A 13,109-nucleotide genomic window follows, 5' to 3' on the forward strand; every position below is an offset into this window, starting at 1 on the left:
AGGAGGAGGGGAAGCAGGGTCACTAGTGGGGGGAGCAGGGTTACTAGTGGGGTGACAGAAGGTGGGAGGAGCAGAGTCACCAGTGGGGTGACAGGAGGAGTGGGAAGCAGGGTCACCAGTGGGGTGACAGGAGGAGGAGGAGCAGGGTCACTAGTGGGGTGACAGGAGGAGGGGAAGCAGGGTCACTAGTGGGGGGGAGCAGGGTTACGTATGGGGTTACAGGAGGAGGGGGAGCAGGGTCACTAGTGGGGTGACAGGAGAAGGGGGAGCAGGGTCACTAGTGGGGTGACAGGAGAAGGGGGAGCAGGGTCACTAGTGGGGGGACAGGAGGAGTGGGAGCAGGGTCACTAGTGGGGTGACAGGAGAAGGGGGAGCAGGGTCACTAGTGGGGGGACAGGAGGAGGGGGAGCAGGGTCACTTGTGGATGGACAGGAGGAGCGGGAACAGGGTCACAAGTGGAGGGACAGGGTCACTAGTGAGGTTACAGGAGGAGGGGGAGCAGGGTCACTAGTGGGGGGGCAGGAGGAGGGGGACAAGAGGAGGGGGAGCAGGGTTACTAGTGGGGGGAGCATGGTTGCTAGTGGGGTGACAGGAGGAGGGGGGCATAGGGTCACTAGTGGGGCGACATTATAGTGGGGTTATATTACATTATAAATAGCTAATAGTCTTGCAGAAATGCAGCCATACACAGGCTGTCACACTCACTACTCTCCCACGTTGCTGTCAGCTGGGAGTGGTAGTAGTGGGGGCTGAGCAGATGACACATCCCTATAGTGATGATGATGATGGTGAAGGCTGTGGTGAGGCTGGTGCTGGGTCAATGCACATTTCACCCGCGTGAAGAAACCTGAACCACTGAACACAATCGCAGATAAAACTGACTGCAATTGCTTGCGAAATGGTGCGAGTTTTCCTGAACACATCCGGATCGTTCATGTGACAAGGGCCTTAGAAATACCATTATATATTCCACGTATCACAGACGTCAAACCCATCGGGCGGCTCAACCTTTGGACAGAGTTTTCTTTCCCTGAGGTGCTGGAGTTTCGGTTTTGTTTTCCAGTAATGATGAAATCCCTCCTCCCTTCACTGTTTCCTGAGCTGTCGTACAGCAGACTTCATTAACTCTCTGCTACATCCACTCCGAGGACTCTGACCGACCCAGCCCTGCTCAACCGCCAGGTGAGAAAGCATGCATCCTCCCTAGTCCAGTGTTAGGCCTCTTTCACATGAGCGAGTTTTCCGCGATGCGTGACGTGAACGCATAGCACCCGCACTGAATCCTGACCCATTCATTTCAATGGTGTCTGTGTCCATGAGCGTTGTTTTTCACTTACCAGTTCTGCGTTGCGTGAAAATCGCAGCATGTTCTATATTCTGCGTTTTTCACGCAGCCCTGGCCCCATAGAAGTGAATGGGGATGCGTTTTTCACTGATGGTTGCTAAGAGATGTTGTTTGTAAACCTTCAGTTTTTTATCACACGCGTGAAAAACGCATCAAAACGCATTGCACCCGCGTGGAAAAAACTGAACAACTGAACGCAATCGCAGACAAAACTGACTAAACTTGCTTGCAAAATGGTGCGAGTTTCACTGAACGCATCCGGAGCCAAACCGTCACTTTCGTGTGAAAGAGGCCTTAAAGGGATTCCTGCAACCCCTGCGATATAAGGGCGAGGGGTTTTCCAGTTTCAGTTCCTAAATGTCATTATATGGAAACCTCCCATTGTTCTATGATGCTTTCTGCATCCATTCCTCAAGATCTCTGCTTGCTGTCATTCAATAGCTCTTTAGTTCCAGGGGGACCTGACGGGGGGGGGCTCTGACTGTTGGAAGTCCTAGACCTGTGTCCATCGTATTTTCTCATGTATCTCTACGGCTCTGTGGGGGATTCGGAGCTCTGCATATACCAGTAGAAAACTGTCCTGTTGGGGCGTAGACCAGAGGAACATACGTACTCCGTGTGTGGAGAAAGAGCGCCTGTCAGCAGGATCAACCCTACTGTGTCAGGCGTACATGATACCTGTCTTGCTGCGCCCCAGAGAAAAATATATTTATGCAAATGAGCGTGTCAGTGCACTGAGGGGCGGGGCCTAGCCAAAGGGAATAAAAGCGAAAGTCAAAAAATTGTTGACGGGGTTTTTGGGGTATGCACTGCTGAGGATGCGCCATGAATATCAGAGCCCTGGAGGACTGCAGGAGCCCCAGCCAACCCCTTCATTGATTACCTGCCATAGCGCCACACTTTTGGTAGTGGCTGCGCCTGGTATTGTAGCTCAGTGGCAGGACGTGGGTCACTGCAGTGTTAATGCGCTATATACCTCCATTCACCCTTACTTTGCCACCCAGCTATATCTACCATGATCACAGTCCATATATTGGAGCGGACATTACGCAGACGGTAGATCCCTCCTATGGGAAGGCCATGTAATGTGCACATCAGGTTTTGCCACTTACACCTCTCTTTTTTTGGATTCCTGACCCTCAGGAGCGAGAGCCTCTGACTATTAGAATGGTGGCTTGTTCAGAAAACCTGTTGACACTATGGCGGTATTATCTCGTCATGATGCGGTGGTACAGTATATAGCTGTTGTATGGTAGCATTCCCCATGTAATAACACTTCTGGAAACATCTTTTTCCGTACCTCTATTATTCCTGCTAGAAGTTTATGAATGAATTGACTGTCTAGCAATGAAGATCTATTTGGGTGTTACCAGTTGGCGGTGTGTCCCTGCGCAGTCTGAGACTATCCATTCCGTGCTGCCAGTGTCAGGCTGTGCAGGGACATGTCCCTAACTGGACACGCCAAGAAGGACCTTTATGGCTGACTTCTGAAAATTCATTCATACTAGAGGAACACACAACATAGAGTTATATGGAAAGATGTTCCAGAATTGTTATTATATGAGGGATGTAAATCGTTACTAAAACAGACATGTCACGAGAGGTGACCAGTTTTCTTTATGGACCCAATTTTTTTCCCCACTTATTAAGGGCTCGTGCACACAAACGTATGTATTTTGCGGTCCACAAAGAACGGATCCGCGAAAAAATACGGTTGATGTCCGTATGCATTCTATATTTTGCAGAACGGAACAGCTGGCCCCTAATAGAACAGTCCTATCCTTGTCCATAATGCGGACAATAATAGGACAAGTTCTATGTTCGGAACGGACATACGGAAACGGGATGCACACGGAGTAACTTCCGTTTTTTGGGACACCCATTGAAATGAATGAAAAAAATACAATAAAACAAGCACTTTGCAAACCAAATAAATTTGAGATTCTTGGCAAATACATTTTGTACAAAATTATTTGGGCCCATCTGCCAACGTCAAGGCGATCTCTATAAGACGGGAACCTAACACTAAATGTAACTACCTGTTATGTGCCATGACGGCTACCATACAATTCAGGGAGTGCAGGTTCCACATGCATGCTGGGCCCACCTTAATTTTTGTCATTTTTGGTGCCAAAATGGCCTCCATTAAATCCAGGGAATGCAGGTACCAACATGCATGCCGAGCCCACTCTGTAACTCTCCTGGTGCCAGATGGCCCCCAATGAATGTAGTGAGAGTCCACCCTATACCTCTCCTGGTGCCAAATGGCTTCCAGTGAGTGAGGGAGAGCAGGCCAAGCTTTAGGCCTCATGTACACGAACATATTTTCTTTCCGTGTCCGTTCTGGTTTTTTTTTGCGGACCGTATACGGAACCATTCATTTCAATGGGTCCATAAAAAAAACGCAAGTTACCCCGTGTGCATTCAGTTTCCGTATGTCCGTATTTCCGTTCCGCAAAAAAATAGAACATGTCCTATTATTGTCCGCATTACAGACAAGGATAGGACTGTTCTATTAGAGGCCAGCTGTTCCGTTCCGCAAAAAACAGAATGCACATGGATGTCATCCGTATTTTTTGCGGACCTGCAAAATACATACGGTCGTGTGCATGAGGCCTTACAGAGATCGCCTTGACGTGTGGCAGACGGGCCCAAATAATTTTGTACAAAATGTATTTGCCAAGAATCTCAAATTTACTTAATAAGCGTAGCATTAGCACCGGAATTTTTTTCTTTGCACATTGAAATGAATGATTCCACATACGGTCAGCCAAAAAAACGGAACAGACCCGGAAAGGAAATACGTTCGTGTGCATGAGCCCTTAGCCTGCATCTCATCCGCATATTTTGCGGATTGAATGAGGACGCCTTCATTACAATGGGGTCTTAAAAGATGCGGACGGCACCAGTGTCGTCATCTGCACATCAGTTCCGCGGACCTGCAAAAGTATAAAACATGTCCTATTCTTGTCCATTTTGAGGACAGGACATTTCTATTGAAGTGCCCCAAAAAATGGCAGCGTGCACATGGCCAGGATCCGTGTGTTCCGGATCTGCTATTTGCGGACCGCAAAACACATATTGTGGTGTGCACGATCCCTTATCATTGCCATAAGTTTTTTTTATTTTATTTTATTGTTGATTTAGCCACGTGAGGGCTTGTTTTCCGCAGGACAAGTCGTATGTTTCTTGAATTGATTGATTAGCTTTTTTGGGCAAGAGAGAAATGAAAAAACAGCAATTCCACCATTGGCCACTTTCATATGATCAGTATTTTTCTAACCCAAAACCATGAGTGGACCCTACAGAGATGTGGAACATATGTGGAACCATTCATTCCATTTCCGTATGTCTGTATTTCCATTCGGCAAAAAAATAGAACACGTCCTATTATTGTTCTCATTACGGACAAGGATAGGACTGTTCTATTAGGGGCCAGATGTTCCGTTCTGCAAAATACAGAATACCCACGGACGTCATCCGTATTTTTTGCGGATACGTTTTTTAAGGATCGCTAAATATATTCGGTCATGTATGTGCATGGGCCCTTAGGCTTAGGCCTCTTTCACACGAACGCGTGCGCTCCGTGGCCGTATTGCGGACCGCCTTTGCGGATCGGCAATACACGGTCACCGTTCCGTGTGCATTCCGCATCACGGATGCGGACCTATTCACTTCAATGGGTCCGCAAAGCCGGAGATGCGGAATGGTGCGGAACGGAAGCACGGAACGGAACCCTACGGAAGCGCTACGGAGTCCTTCCGTGGGGTTTCGTCCCGTACTTCCTTTCTACAAAAAGATAGAACATGTCCTTCAATTTAATTTAATGGGTCCGCGATCCACTGCGGCTGCCCTACGGAGGGTGTTCGCACATTGCGGCCTGCAATTTGCGGGCCGCAGCATGGCCACAGGGCGCACACGTTCGTGTGCAAGAGGTCTTACAAGTACTGACCAAATACTGATGCTAAATACTGACCAAACACTGATCATGTGATAGTGGCCATTTTTGCTTTTTTTCCCCACAACTATTTACCTTGCAAAAAAAATAAAAAGTTATGACAAATATGGCAATATCCAATTTCTGTAATTTTTTTTTATTTTTTATTTTTCACACAATGAAAGCTTTTGAACAGCCATAACTTTTTATTTTGACATAATTGTAGGAAGTTTTTTTTTTCTTTTTTCTTTTTTAGCAGGGTGAACTGTAGTTTGTATTGGCGCTGCCATGCACCGCGCAGTATAAATAGTTCTTCTTTTTTCCAGTGGCTTCAAGGATTACAAGAATAAGGGTTCGGCTACTCCGCTGTCGTGCCCCAGGATCGCAGTGGGATTGCAGTGTAGTGTACCATCCTAGAAGTGAATGGGGTCACCCCGAGACTCACATGTTTGGTGCAACCGAGACTCCACAACCCCACAAAATCCAACACGGCTGGATTTTGTGTGACTCTTGTGCTGCGGTCGTGACACCTGTGCGAGTCTCGCTTTGACCTTATTTATTTCTCTGCTACACTGCGATCTTTGGGGCATGACAGGCAGGGGTGCACCACCAATGAGGCCAGGTTAGGCAGCACCAGGTAGGGGCAAGAGGAGGGCAGCCGAAGGGCCATGGGCTGAAGGGAAGGGGTTAAGTTAAGAAATTGGCATGGGGGGGGGCCCTGTTTCAGGTTTCGCCTCAGGCAGCAGAAAGGCTAGGTCCACCCCTGGCCACAGACGTGTTGCCGAATCCTAAGGAGGTTCCCATACAATCTAAATGAATAGTTCTAAACCGACAGATACAAAGAATTAAGTAAGCAGACAAAGCATACAAAAGCAACGAGGAATGTTTGCAATGCTTGTAGGGCGTGTCCCTTACGAGTTTCTCCAGTGATTCACGGACCTATACAGTATGTGTTCTCTGAGATGAGCGAAGTATGCAAAACTTCAATATGGCTGCTTCGCCGCTCCCTGTCATTGTACCCCTCAGATGCTGCGATGATCGCGGGATCTGACAGTACTAACGCGGTGTAAAGTTAAAAAAAATTAATTAAATCATACTTACCTCATGACGGGCCGGCCACCGCCATATTGATTGAAGATCTAGCACGAAATCTCGCGTAGCCCGTGATGACGTCATTATGTCAGGTGGTGTGGTGACGTCATATGTCACCGCACACGGGATTTTGTTCGAGATCTTCAATCAAGATGGTGGCAGCCGGCCCGTCGCGAGCAAATGGAGGAGGTAAATATCAATTATTTTTTTGTGTGTGTTTTACTTTATTTCAGGGAAAATCTATTCGCTTCCACGAAGCACGAGGAAATTTGGCTTTGCGGCGACAGCACACGTACCCATTCATTTTAATGTGTGTATTCGCCCACCAGTGTTTTAGCGCGGTCTGTGGGTCGGTGGTTTTAGCACAGAAGTATGCGCTATTTTGTCTGTGTTCACGGATCCATCACGCCCATTATAGTTTATGGGTCCGTGAAAAACACAGACGCAACACGGATGCCATCCGTGTTTCGTGGACCATTAGGAGGGGATGCTATGAAAATTAATTTTCAGCTGTAAAGTGTCCGTCAAACACGGAAGACACAAGGGAAGCAAAAAACGGACACATGGACCAAACATGGATCTTTCACGGACATCTTCACGGGTGAATCACTGACACCTTTTCACGGATTTCATCATGGACACAGACGAGGTATTACTCCCGTTAACCTTTGTTAACCTCCTCACCCTGCTACGTCCTTGTTGAACTGTCAGAACCAGAGATGAGCAGATTTCTTAAAATTCGCTTCAAGTCCGATTCTAATGAATCAGCCAAAAGATTTGATTCTTGTACGAATAAATTTGCCCCGAATCAAAACTGCTCCAATTGGCCTGAAAATTGGCATATGAGACTTTTTTAGAATGATTTTTTTCTCTCACTCCCTCTCTCTGTCTCTGCTAAATTCTCACCAAATCACCCAAAAATTAACGTCGGTCGCAACACAAATTTTTACAAAATTGAATCCGATTCAGTTAGGACCATAAAAATCTAATTCTTACCCACAATCCCCCGCTGAACCTCGCTTTAAGCTTTATTTACACGGGCCAATGTTTGGGCCGATTATATGGAATGAGCGTTCCTATCACGTTCATTGGGTGAAATGATCTGAGGTGTGGACGCCTAAGTCATCGTTCCCGGGCAGCAGCAATCTCTTGTCATCATACCATGGAGTAGTGTTGATCACGAATATTCGAATTGCGAATATTAATCGTGAATATCGGCACTTCGAGAATTGGCGAATATTTAGAATATAGTGATATATATTTGTAATTTTGAATATTCTAGATTTTTTTTTTCAGCAGTAACCTCCCTTCTTGCTTGTGGGCCAATGAGAAGGCTGCAATGTCTTTGTCTGAGCTTAGCAACATCCCTAGCAACCAATAGGAAAGTTGCCTCCCCCTCACTATATAAGAACCTCCCCAGCAGCCATTTTCTACAGTTCTGAGAGAGACAGCAGTGTCATTACTGTGCTCTGTGCTTTCCACACTACACTAGATAGATAGTTAGATAGCTTATACTGTATATACATAATACAGATAGCTAGTGGGAGATAGTCAGTGTAGGTTATATCCTGATATAGTGTAGCTGTTGCAGTCCAGGGTGTTAGGTAGTGGGATAGGGTCTGCTGTCCATACATACATGCAGACCTTCTAAAATGTGAAGTTTCGCATATTGCGCCAAAATATTTGCATCGTTAGTGCCGATTCGAGCAATCACGAATATATTGGAGAACTCTATCTACATATAAAGCCATTTTTAATGTTCTGCCGTGCCAACCAGCCTCAGGAAACTCCTAGCAGCTTGGAAAATTTAACAAAAGTGACCCACGCCTGTATTTCGAGCGCATTACGCGAATATTACATTGCCGATTTTTCACGATCAAGAAAATAATCTCGAATTTGCAAATATATTACGAATATTCGTGAAATATCGCAAATTTGAATATAGCCCCTGCCGCTCATCACTACCATGGAGGTGATTGTGTGGGTCTAAGCAGCACCTACTGTTTCAAATTAAGCAACAGGAAGCATGGTCTATGTCGATTCCACTTTATTGTAGTCCGCGTGGGGCTTGTATACAAAAAAATGGTGTGCATAATGCAGCATACGGGTAGGCTACCCGACACTGCTAGATTTGAGTGTGTAGTTCCCTTTAAGCCAGTCAGGCCGGTTACCGGCGATCCTTATAACAGCCAGCAGAGGGAGCCCCCAGTTCAGTATAAATAGGCTAGGGCCTAGCTCAGGAAGTAGAAGTTTCCAGACTCAGTACAGAGAGGGTTCCCCTCCTGAGTCCTTATGCATAGAAGTCAGAAGGGCATAGCTAAACAGCGAAGACACAGAATACCACAGAGGCCGATCAGATAAAGCAAGAGGTACTCAAGACAACAGAGGAGGTACTATATAAAGACAGCTTCAAGGGTACGCCAGCTATAGGGCATTAGACCTTGGAGAGAAAGTCACATGTAGCAGGACCAGTAAGGAATGTTGTGCAAACCGCCTGTACTGCATCTCCTGTAATCAACACTCTGTATAATGCCTTGCTAAGACCGGCCTTTCTGTAATGTCAAGAACCATCTGTATTCTTCTAAAACCAACCGTCTTTTATGGAACTGTGCACTACCATTGTCCGTGTATTATCCTGACTGATATTCAGTAAAAGTTCCAGTTTTTGTTGGCTATCCTGTGCTTGCTTCATTCTTCCACCATACTTTACACGGCGTGTCACCGTTTAATTGACACTGGCGTCACGAACTCTTTAACTACCTGCCTGTTCCAGTGTTTGCCCCAATTGAAGACGACAGTGGATCCCAGGTTAGTGGTCAATCTGCACTACAAAGCCCAGCACACACTACTGACCCCCTGGGACACTGCATCGCTCTTTTTGGCGTCACGAACAGGATACGCATACTTCTACAGTGCAGAGAAGTGTGAACTGTGTGCTTTAAATACTCCACCACCGTATTACAAAGACTGTACCCTTTGTTTCCAAGCCGGTGGATTGAAATTGTGCCTGGGAGGAATCAGAGACGCTGTACTGTGTTGCGCTACCCCCAGAGAGAAAATCGTACTTGTGGACTGTGATTTATTGGACTTTGCAACACCCTGCTTGCTGTCAGGGAATCGTGATCAAGATGGCCACCGGCCGCCTGGAGTAAAGTTTCCCGCGCTGCTGAGGACCTCCGTGGGCGGATCCCTTCAAAGACACAGAGAATCCCGCCCCTCTTCATCATCGCACCGCCGCGGCCCTGCTTTTCCTGCGTCAGCAACGTCACCGCGTACACAGGACGTCCGGAGTCTCACGAGATTTGGCCTGCGCGAACCCGGCGATACCGGTAAGAACTTGTATCCGGAGGGAAGGGGATTGTTCCGGCCCCTTTAGTCACCAGCGGCCACCTCGTAATAAGTTAACATGTCAGACCCGGGAGAGCTTGCGGCTCCTAATCATCCTATAGCCCCCAGCATGATGCCCTTTACCATGCCTTACTACTTTGGGGCCCCATGGTTTCCCCGCTATAACGGAGAGGTCCATACCCTAAGAGACTTTAAAGAAAAGTTGCTGGCCTTATTCAAACTGTACCCCATAAATGCCGATCAGCAAATGGAAATCTTGCTAGCGCAACTGGAGGGGGCTGCCCGCAGAGAGGTATTATCCTGGCCTGCTGCGGAACGGAGTACTCTGGAGCAGATATTCACCCGCCTCAGGGCCACTTTTGAAACGAGGACTGCCTCAGAGATAAAGATGCACTTCTTTGGCAAGAAACAGAAGTCCGGTGAGTCCCTCCGTGACTATGCCCTATCACTTCAGGAGGCTTTGGGGGCTGTAATCCAGATAGATCCCAAGGAAGCTGATAACCAGGATCAGACCCTGAGGGAACAATTTATTACCGGAGTGGCTAGTGAGCAAATAAGGACCCAATTAAAGATGCTGTCCGCCCAACACCCTAACAGTACCTTTCTGGACTTTAAAGAACTGGCTATAAAAATTCTGGGGTCAGCAGTATCTATAGAGTTGAACACCCCACCTGAGTTATCAGCCTGCAGGTCAAAACCGCTTATCATTAACCGAGCTGAGGCCGGTCAAGCTGTTCAGGCTACAGCTACCGATACTATCGCCATGCTGACAGAGCAAGTAAATCACCTCACTAAAAGCCTAGAGAGAGTGTGCAGAAAAATGGAGGAATGGGAAAAACCTATGATGTCAGAAGAGGAGTTCCTGTCACCCTCTAAGCCGTTCCCACCTCCATACCAAGAGACTCACCCCAGGGATCCTGGGAGGCGCACTAGGGGTCGCAAGCGGCCCGTGTGTACATACTGCAAAAAGATGGGACACACAGAATCCACTTGCTGGCAGTTAAACGGGCAACCCCTGAGGCTGAGGACCACCCCTCGGGAGGTAGAACACTAGGTCCAAAAGATCCAAATTGGATGCCCCGGTATGTAGGATCCCATCCTAAAATCAATGTGGAGATTAACGGGGTCCCCTTTGAAGCCCTATTAGATACTGGGTCTCAGGTCACTACTATTCAGCTGCCCGCCTTTGAAAGATTCTGGGACACCAATCAATTGACCCAGCCGCCTGAATCCTGGGTAGAGATTATCGCCAGCAACGGCAAACCGGTAAAGATCCATGGATACTGGGAACCCACCGTGCAGGTGGGAGAAGTAACCTTGCCTCAACAGGGGGTGATAGTAGTACAGGCTGGCGACAGAGGAGGACATCCTGTCATTCTAGGCACCAATGTCTTCAAAAACTGTTATGCTGAAATACTTGCCGTATTACACCAGACTCTGCCCACCGCTTCCTCTGCATCCAAGAGGGTGATTCAAAAGACTATCACTGTGTTAAGTGCCCAGCAGAGGTTTGCTAACGGGAAAGGAGAAATTTGTACTGCCAAGATTCGTGATAATAAGCCTGTGACTTTGCCTCCTAATTCCCAAACTCTCTTATGGTGTCGTGCTGTCCTGGGAGTCCAAGGCCAAGATTATCCAGCCCTGGTGGAGCCAATCCAGATGGAGAACTACCCTTACGTGAGAGCTGCCAAGTGCCTGGTGAACGTCTCCCAAGGTAAAGTACCTGTCCGTCTGATTAACCTGAGTGATCATCCTGTTGCGCTTACTAAGCATGACCCTGTTGCCCAGCTTTCTCAGGTGTTCTTCCAAGACATCATCCGTCTTCCAGTGACAGAAAAGCCGCCAGCTGTAGTCAGCGGATGTCCGCCGGTGCCCCAGTCACAAGTGCCCTGGTGGGAAGAGCTCCATGTCGGGGACGAGGCTACCCCCCAACGTCAACAAGAGGGGATACTACAGCTTGTCAAAGAGCACCACCAGGCCTTCAGTAAACATGCTGATGATTATGGAGAGGTTAGTGCCATACAACACACCATACCTACTGGCTCTCATCCTCCTATCAAGGAGAGATACAGACCCTTACCGCCTACTTCCTATCAGACTGTAAAGGAAATGATCCAAGAGATGAAAGACTCTAATGTAATCCGGGACAGTCGTAGCCCGTGGGCGGCACCCCTGGTCCTTGTAAAGAAGAAGGATGGTGGTATCCGTTTCTGCGTGGACTATAGAAAAATTAATCAAATAACCCACAAAGACGCGTACCCACTGCCCCGCATTGAGGAGTCACTAACTGCTCTGGGCTCCGCTGCCTATTTCTCCACGTTGGACTTGACCAGTGGCTACTGGCAAGTACCCATGGCCCCGGCAGATAGGGAAAAGACGGCTTTCACCACTCCCATGGGCCTGTTCGAATTCAATTGTATGCCGTTCGGGTTATGTAATGCCCCAGGAACTTTCCAGAGACTAATGGAGCGGTGCTTGGGTCACAAAAACTTTGAAACAGTGCTGCTGTATCTAGATGACGTCATTGTGTACTCAAAAACATATGAAGACCATCTGAAACACTTAGCAGAGGTATTTGAAATCCTTATCAAATATGGCCTGAAGGTAAAGCCATCCAAGTGCCACTTGCTCAAACCTGCGGTAAAATACCTGGGGCATGTGGTAAGCGGAGAGGGCATACAACCTGACCCTGATAAGTTAGCGGCTGTCCGTAACTGGCCGGTCCCCACTACCGTCAAAGAGGTGAGGGGTTTCCTTGGTTTTGCCGGCTACTATAGACGTTTTATCCCCCATTTTGCTCAAATAGCCGATCCTATCCAGGAACTCTTGAGGGGGCAGCCCAAGAAAAGTCCTAGAACTCCAGTGCCCATTGAGTGGAATGAAGAAAGAGAGATAGCGTTCCAGTTGTTAAAAAAGAAACTGACCGAGCCTCCCGTGTTAGGTTATCCAGACTACAGCAAGCCCTTCCATCTGTATACTGATGCTAGCAAGCGAGGCCTGGGGGCTGTGTTAGCCCAGATCCAAGAGGAAAAAGAAAGAGTGATAGCCTATGCAAGCCGCTCCCTGAAAGGAGCTGAGAAAAATGACCAGAATTATAGTTCCTTCAAACTAGAGTTCCTGGCATTAGTGTGGGCAGTGACGGAGAAATTCAAAGATTACCTAGCCGCTACCCCCTTCATTGCATTCACTGATAATAACCCTCTGGCACATCTAAATACAGCTAAATTGGGGGCTTTGGAGCAAAGATGGGCCTCTCGCCTCGCCAACTATGATTTCTCTGTAAAATATCGTGCTGGACGTACTAATGACAATGCTGATGCTTTATCCAGGCTTCCCACAGAGACAGCTCCTGATGATGTGCGAGATGCTTGGGAAGATGTAGAAATG

General features: G+C 47.7%; 1 protein-coding gene across 1 annotated transcript in view; it reads left to right on the forward strand.

Moving 5' to 3' along the window:
* Positions 1-935: 935 nt before the first annotated feature.
* LOC122930707 (interferon-induced GTP-binding protein Mx-like) overlaps positions 936-13,109 on the forward strand; it is a 50,411-nt gene continuing 38,237 nt past the window's right edge. The window contains exon 1 of the mRNA XM_044284268.1: positions 936-1,182. The gene's annotated coding sequence lies outside the window, so the exon portion shown is untranslated. The remainder of the gene's footprint in view (positions 1,183-13,109) is intronic.

This window comes from Bufo gargarizans, chromosome 3 (assembly GCF_014858855.1).
Source record: "Bufo gargarizans isolate SCDJY-AF-19 chromosome 3, ASM1485885v1, whole genome shotgun sequence".
Taxonomy (NCBI): Eukaryota; Metazoa; Chordata; class Amphibia; order Anura; family Bufonidae; genus Bufo; species Bufo gargarizans.